The following is an 8805-nucleotide window of genomic DNA, read 5'->3' as shown; positions in this document are numbered from 1 at the left end:
AATAGCACATAAACAAGGTCATTGGAAGTGGTGGTTAGTACTGTAAAGGAAGTAAGCAGGGAGATGTGATGAAAAGTGATGCGGAGCAAGCACTTCCTTGGGCGCTAAAGTGTTCCGAAAAGGCCTCTCTGAAAATAAGACATTTAAGCCAAGTCTTAAAGATGGAGAAGGAACCAGCCAGGCAAACATCTAGGGGCCCAAAATTTCAGACAGATAGAAAAGCAAAGTCAAAGGCTCTGACATGTTTGAGGAGAATAGAAAGGAGTCCAAAATGGCAAGAACACAGTGAACTACAGGAGGACTGGTACCAGACGAGGTTAACAGAAACTAAATTATTTTAAGTTTTTTTTTAATTTAAGAAACAACAAAATTTTTAAAGCCTTTGTAGACCATAATAATGAGTTTGTGTTTTACTCAGAATTCAATGAAAAGCCACTAAGGATGCAAATAAGGCAGGACATTATCTGAATGACATTTTAAATAGTGACTGGGTGGAAAGTGAACAGTAGGCGAATAAGAGTGGAAGCAGGGGGTTAGTGAAAAAGTCATCACAGCCATCCGTGCACAGGTAATGATACCCAGGACCAGGAGGCAGGGGTAAGAGCCAAGAGATTAGTTTGGAGGTTACTGCAGCGATTCATGCTAGAGGTCATGGTGTCTTAGACTACTAGATCAGTGGTTCTTAACTGGGTACAATATTGCTCCCCTAGGAGACATTTAGCAACATCTCGAGACTTTTTTTGTCAAAACTGGAGGGACAGAAATGACATCTAGTGAGTAGAGGCCTAGGATGCTGCTAGACATCCTACAATGCACAAGATTGTCTCCCTGAAAACAAAAGAAATACCTCGTCCATAATGTCAATGGTACCAAGGTTGAAAAACCCAGTACTAGATGAGACTTGGGGGAAAAAACAGATTTGGAGAAAATTTGAGAGGTTTGGGATATATCAATATTTTAGAAGTAGTACCGACAGGACACGCCAAAGAGGGTTAAAGTATAAACCTTCAGTGTTTGACCTGGATAACTGGGTCGCAGTGGTGCCAATTACCAAGATAGTGAAGACTTGAGGAAAAATGAGACTGAGAGGAGAATGGAGTTGAATTAAGTATTCAGTCTGAAGCACATTATGTTCAAGATGACTACTGTCCAGATAGAGATCTCAAGTAGTTCATTTGATATAGAGGTATGAACTCATAGGAAAAATCTGGGCAAAAATATAAATATGAGAGTTATAAGCATTTGAATTTTATTTAAAGACATGGAATTGAGTAAGATCATATAGGGAGAGAGGTGCGAGAAGAGATGAAAAGGGAAGGGAAGAGAACGAATGAGAAGGCAAGGGAAGAAAGCTCAGGTCTACACCTTGAAGCACTCTCACTTTTCTTTTTTTTCTTTTTTTTCTTTTTTTACTTTTTAATTAATTTTTATTGGAGTATAGTTGATTTACAATGTTGTGTTAATTTCTGCTGTACAGCAAAGTAAATCAGTTATACATATACATACATCCACTCTTTTTTAGATTCTTTTCCCATATAGGTCATTACAGGGTATTGAGCAGAGTTCCCTGTGCTATACAGTAGGTCCTTATTAGTTATCTATTTTATATATAGTAGTGTGTATATGTCAATCACAATCTCCCAATTTATCCCTCCTCCCGCCTTTCCCCTTTGGTAACCATAAGTCTGTTTTCTGCATCTGTGACTCCATTTCTGTTTTGTAAATAGGTTCATTTGTACCATTTTTTTAGATTCCACATATAAGTGATCTCGTATGGTATTTGCCTTTCTCTATCTGACTTACTTCACTCAGTATGACAATCTCTAGGTCCATCCATGTTGCTGCAAATGGCATTATTTCATTCTTTTTTATGGCTGAGCAACAGTCCATTGTATATATGTACCACATCTTCTTTATCCATTCCTCCGTCGATGGACATTTGGGCTGCTTCCACGTCCTGCTATTGTAAATAGTGAGGCACTCTCACTTTTCTAAAGATAATTCAGAAAACTAGAAGGAACAATCAGGGAGGTAACAGCAAAACCAGGAGAGTGGTATCATGGAAGCCCAGAGGGAAAAGGAAAGTATTTCAAGAAAGAGGCAGTGGTTAATAGTAGAAACGCCACCAAAAGGCAGAACAGAATGAAGACCAAATAGTGTCCCTTATCTCTGGCAACTTGAAGGTAATTAGCAGTTTTAATTGAGTCATGGGAATGGAAGCAGCTGTGAAATGAGTAAATAGGAGGTGAAGAAACAGAGAGAGAAAAAATGCAAACAATTCCTATTTATGGAATTGGAGTCAAAAAAATAAGCCAGCTGCTGGATGAAGCTGTAGAGTCAAGAGAGTTTTGTTTTATGTTTCTTAATGTGGGTCATGTTGGTATGCTGATAGAAACGATCCAAGAAAAAGAGATAGGAAGATAACTGAAAAAGTGAAGTACTTAAGAAAGTAAAAAAGAATGGGATCCAGAACAAATGCAGAGAAGTTGTCCGTTAGTAGGAGTAAGGATACTTCTTCCATCGTAACAAGAAAGAGATGAGTCCACGTACAAGTAGGCTGAGAAGAAAAGAGAGTTCCCCTATAATGTCTTTTATTTCCTCCATGTTGTTTCAGTTAAAGAAGGAGAGGTAATCAGCTGGAAGGATTAGAGGGGAGGAAGAGACCTGAGGAAGGATAATCCCAGGTGAGGATCCCTAGCTAGGTCCACACTTGCCCTGAAGTTTTGACTATCCTCAACACCATGGCTAAGTGTCCATAATAATGAAGGCATCCCGCTGAAAACACAACCATGTGAACCACACCGCTGTAACCAAGAGGCTGAGAGCTACCGGAAATGATCACACAGCAGAACAACTGGAATTACTAGAAATGCTTGCCCCAGACCACTAGTCTCTAGTCAGCATGCTCACTCACACTCCCAAGTGTTGTCGAACCCAAGTCCGTGCGCTTGACGCACAGTGAGTCCAAACAAACAGAAAAGTCCAAGTGTGGAGCAGAGAAAGGTTTATTAGTCGGAGGCACCAACCCAGAAGATGGGAAACGGAGGCTTGTCTCAAATCCACTTTGCTGGCTGGCCAGGGGCTCAAGGGTTTTAAAGGCATAAAGGGTAAAGAGGAGGGGGTTCTTTGTGATTTTAGCTTCCTGATAAGACCTCAGTTGCAGACTTCCTGGCACCGTTTTTTGACTCGATGTATCATTAGTGATCATGATTGATCTATGTGTTCCTGTAAAGTAAACTAGTAAATCATGGTCTTATGATCCCTTAACTTCTTTCTAGGAGAGAGCAAAGGCGATGATTGTGGCACTTTATAATTTATTTAGAGCCTTCATGATGGTTCAGGAGGTTCAGTTCTTAATTGACTCTCCCTGTGTCATCAATTTTAAGTCTGCTTGGGGCCAGTTGATTGAAGCCACAGGACATTATCTCAGCAGTTTGGGGTCATAAATCAAGGCATTAGTTTAACATAACAATCAATCATGGAAAAAAATATGTTGAGCTTGCTTTTCCTTTGTTTCTGTGTTCCCTCACTTTCCTAGTTAGTAACTTTGAATCTGCTCTTTGGAACTCAGGGAAGGTCTAGGAGACTAAAGCCTTTTTCTATAAACAAGAAACAGGGGACACAGAAAGGCTTTTGTATCTTGGAGGGTACAAAAGGATTATGTTTCAAAAGGATTATGTTACATATTCTCTAGCCTATAATTTCCATCTCTTTCCCTTCTCCCTCAGCTCTTAGTAAATGAACTTGCCTAATATTTTACAGAGCAAACAGCAGTCATCAGATTGATTCCTTCAATTTATTGCCAACACATCTACAAATGGTGCATCTGTTCCCATCTTCTTTGTCTTTATTCCTGTTACAATGGCCCAGTAAAAGATCAATCCCTCCATATGTGCTCTAGATACAAAAACACCCTGCCTTCCCAGGGCCTCTATTCCTTTATTTCTTCACCAATTCACAGCTGAAGTCTTCAAAAGGCTGAGTTGCCTACAGACATCCCATCATCCTGTGTCCACGTCTTTACCTCTCACCCTGCTCTGATTCACCTTTCACCCCTGGACACGATTTCCTCAGTTCACCAATGACTTACTTGCTGCTAATTTACATGGACTTATTTCAGTCATTATTGTACTTGACCTCTTAGCAATTAGTGATCACTTTGATCGCTTTGTCATTCCTGAAAAACTCTCTTACTTTGTCTTGTGTAAAACCACCCTCTCCAAGTTTTTCTCCTGTGCTGCTGCTCCTTCTCAATCTATTGTACTGACTTCTCCACCTCCATCCACACTTCAAGATGTTGGCCTTGGGCGTGATTGAATCTTGGGCCTTGTCTAGTCTCATATTAAATCAGAGATAGCAAATTGGCAAACTTCCAGCTCAATCCTCACTGTCTGAAAAATAGTAAATACCCAATAGACATTTGTTTGAATAAGTAATTAGTTATAAGACTAGAACTCAATTGGGCTTAGGGTAAGGGGATGAGGACACAGTGTGGAACTAGCCACTAAAGCAAGCCCCAAGACAAGAAATTCCTCCCCACCCCACATCAACAGGTTCTCCTAACAGTTAACATAAACTACCTAGACCAGACAATTGACAATTGTCCAACAAGAGACACTTAAGGACATTCTTTACATCTGTTGATTTTAAAACACAGCTAGGAAGTTGTTTGGAGTACTTGGCCTGGGGTGTACAATCAAGAAAATCATACAGCTAAATTATGTAGCCAAATGAGAGCTAGCTTAGAACCCCCAGTAAAATGAGGGTCAAATAAACACACTATTACCAGTTTACCCACTTGTTTCTCTTCTAAGATTCAGTGATAGTTTATTATGCTTACCCTTGTCTCTGATCAATTTCATGACAGTCAGCAAAGGAAAGGAAGAACCAAGCAAAGAGCATAGTCCAATTCACATGCTTTCAGGCCAAATTCATCTCTATAAAACTCTGATCAAATTCAACTTCTTCCAAAACCAGCTGATGAGCAAAAAATTGTCCCAACCGAAACTTATCCAGAAATAGATGTTCAGACAAGACTTGGCTCTATACAAATTCACTGGAGACTAGCTAATCAACAAAGAAGTTTACCATCCAAAACTCATCCCCAAACAAATGTTTATTCAAGATCTAGTTCTATACAAACTCATTTCAAATCAACTTGTCAGAAAAAAGCTTCCTATTCCAAGGCTCATCCAAAGGCAGCTGTTCAGCCAGGACCTAGCTCTATACAAATTCATCCAAGACTAGTTGATCTGCAAAGAATTCTCTCGTCCAAAGAAGCTATTCAGCAAGGAGCTACTTCAAACAAACTCATCTAAAACAAGCCAGTACTCATCCAAAAGCAGCTGCCTCTAAACAAACTCTCCAAAAACTAACATCAGAAAAGCATTTCCCTGTCCATAGCTGGTCCAAAAAAAGCTGTTCAGCTGAGACCTGGATGTACACAAAACTATTCAAGAATAACTAATAAGAAAAGAACCCATCTAAAATGCATCCAAAAACAGCTATTTAATTAGGTGTTGTCTTTCCATACAGTCATCCAAGAGCAGCTATTAGGCAAAGAATTGTCCTGGCCAGAGCTCTTCTTAAAACAGCTATTCAGTCAGGAGCTTGCTCTCCAGAACTCAAATAAAACCCCATACTCAATCAAACCCTGAGCTATCAAAGTATTTTCCAAAATCTGCTATTTATAAAAAACTTTAAAAGCCACCTCAAAAAATACCTAACCACACCAAACTTCATCCAAATCCACAAATCAACAAAAGACCTGGACAAACTCAATCTCATCAAAAAGAAATTTTTCCTCCCCTGCTCCTCTATCAAAACCCACATCCAGATCTAATATTTTCATTTGCAAGCTCTCACCCTCAAACACAAACCAGTACCATAACTTTCACTGCCCCTGCTACCACTGCTTCTAAAGCAACTTCTACCACCACCACCACATCTACAACTAAGCTCTAACCATAATCCCCACACTAACATCAGCTATAACTATAAAACAAACCACCCACCCAAAACAGCCCCAAAGCTGGCACCTATAACAATTACTTTGAAACAAAAAAATTTCCCTGTGATGGCACCTAATCTTAAACTGGTTCTTTGTCTAACTTTGAAACACAGACTCTCCTATGGCACCACAGAATCAAATACTGACCTTCCATTTCCCTTTGAAACTACATATTTTCCTGATACTCCTACAAAACTGAAAGTAACTACCCAATTGGCAGTATTGTTTTGACTCTGAAACTATGTAAATTCCCAACACCATCCCACAACCTTATTATCTAAACAATCATACCACCATCCAAACACTGAAATCATGAATTAATCCTTATACTAGTACCGCATCTCTAATTTCTCCCCTCAGCATCCTCATTTGTGACCATTTGCAGGACATTCTTTCTCATTCTGAAAAATCATCTACAACAAAGCCTGTTTTTTTTAAATCCATAAGAGTGTACTTTTAATGGTAAGTTGAAATTTTCCCACATAAACAGAGTACAATGTTACCACAACGTGTTGAGCTCAACCCTGATGAATGTGGAAATTTGATATAATGTATCCAGTATTTCTAATGACATTACATACTGAACTTTATCACCTATGACCAATGGCCAACCCACTCTCCCAAGAAGTCTGGACATATTTTCCCAATACCCAATCTGAAAAAAACTTCAAGAGATTAGTAATAAACCTATATAGTTTTTTCTATTTAGTAGAATTTTAGATATACTTAATTCAGTGGCTGTCCTTCTGACATTCATCAAACCACTCCATAGAAAAGTGGCTCTACAGAAGGTTTTCAAGCATATACCCTAATTTCCTCTGGGTAGTATGAACTGGTCAACAATTTTAAAGAATTTTGTAAATTTACAAAGTGATAACTCAATTCAACTCATATTTATTGCTCTACCACATGCAAGATACTTTGCTGGGTTGTACAAAGAATACAAAATGAACAAGACACAAGATCTTCCTTTAAATCTAATATCTCAAAATAAGAACACAAATAACAATAGCATCAGCCAAAGTAGAATAAAATAAATAAGAAATTCATTAGTTAAAATAGAGTTTCAGGGAAGGAAAAGAAAGTCTGACTCCAAATTAGGGGAAGAAAGACAATGACAATTGTAGCATAAAGAAGGATCTTTAAGAATGAGTAGAACACTGACAGCCAGAGATGAAATGGGAGACTCCAGGCAGAGGGACTATCATGAATAAATTTAGAGAAACAAGATGAAAATCCACTAAGGCTCTTTTCTGACCTCCAGTGCACACTTCCATTTCACCTGCACATTATACAGTGATTGATACTGGCTGTATTTCCCATAAGAATGTAAGCAGGTATTCTGTCTTATTCACTTTTGTACCCTAGCATCTAGTACAATGCCTGGGCTAGCACAATTTAGGTTTATGTTTAATAGGTGTTGTTGGAATTATTATGCACCAGGGAATGCTGACTGCAGTTTCCAACTATTAATTTACTTAATTATTCAATCACGCTATCACAATATCACAATAATAAATAGCAATCGTGTGTCTCAAATCCTTTTAATACAGTGATTGAATGATCAAGTGGTAGAAGGAGAAAAAGAGGTCTCAGTCTACTTTATCTTTTCATTGCCAAACGGGTCCTCTTAGACTGGGATTCACAAAGAGTGCCTTGGGTCTGGGTAATTCCTATCTTCCCACATCCATTGGGTGTAATGGAGTTGGGAAGAGGGTACATTACTTGGCTTGAGAAATCCTAGAAAGTTCAGGGATCACACAAAAGAGGTTTCACCAGAATTCTTCTAAACCAGAGACTCTTAACCTAGGTCTTCACAGTTAGGCTCTCAGGAGATCCAGGACACACATGTGTTGTCTGATACACATTGTGTTCATGGACATATGTGCATTTTTTCTGAGGAGATGGTGGATAGATTCAATCAGATTCTCAAAAGATTCCATAAACCAAAGAAACTTAAAATTAAAACCAATAAGAAATATCAAGAAATTTCTAGACCTACAGGACTAGATGTCACCTGTAGTTCACAAAACACTTTAATGAATCCTGATATCATAAGTTATTTAAGAAATATAAATTACCTCACTGTTTTTGCTGATGTCTCTCAGTTTTGGAATGATTGAGGAATTTTTCCCTTTTATAGTACATATTTCTTGACACACATCTCCATAATTAAATTATTGCAAGTTATCAGCTTTCAAACTTAAAATTCCTTGTCTAAGAAATTACTCACCCTTCTTAATTTCCCTTGTTTATTTTGGCCAAAGTCTACTGACTGCTCATTTTCCAAGCTAGGGCGTGTCCCATTCTAGCTTGGGGCTGGAGACACATCTGCAACAGGCATTTGATGCACTGTCAGTTCCCTGAATCACCTGATGTCCAGACAGTCACACAGTGATTCAATTCATATGAGCTATTCATTAGCACCATACTCTAGATTGGGAATAGAACCCGTCTCCTCACCTAAGCCAAGGAAAAACAGTGGCATAAAATTCAACTCTGCCTCTTCCAAAAAAGAAAAAATATATATATTTAAGGAAGCCCCTCCCCCTACACATTCACTGAAAATAATGCCCAGGGGAGAGGGGATTCCCCAGTGTGGTGGGCTCCCCCCCACGCAATGAGGCTTGACTATTTAATGTTCCCCCACAAGATGTAAGCTCTTTAAGGGCAAGGATTTTTGCCCCTTCCATTCACTGTTTTATTCCCAGGAACTGAAACAATGCTAGCAGAACATAGAGTGAATATATGCTAAATGATGGGTTGGAAGAATGAATTGACTGAGTAAAAGAATG

Source organism: Eschrichtius robustus, chromosome 4 (assembly GCF_028021215.1).
Source record: "Eschrichtius robustus isolate mEscRob2 chromosome 4, mEscRob2.pri, whole genome shotgun sequence".
NCBI classification, from domain to species: domain Eukaryota; kingdom Metazoa; phylum Chordata; class Mammalia; order Artiodactyla; family Eschrichtiidae; genus Eschrichtius; species Eschrichtius robustus.
The sequence above is the reverse complement of the archived record's forward strand: the minus strand, read 5'-3'. Positions refer to the sequence as shown.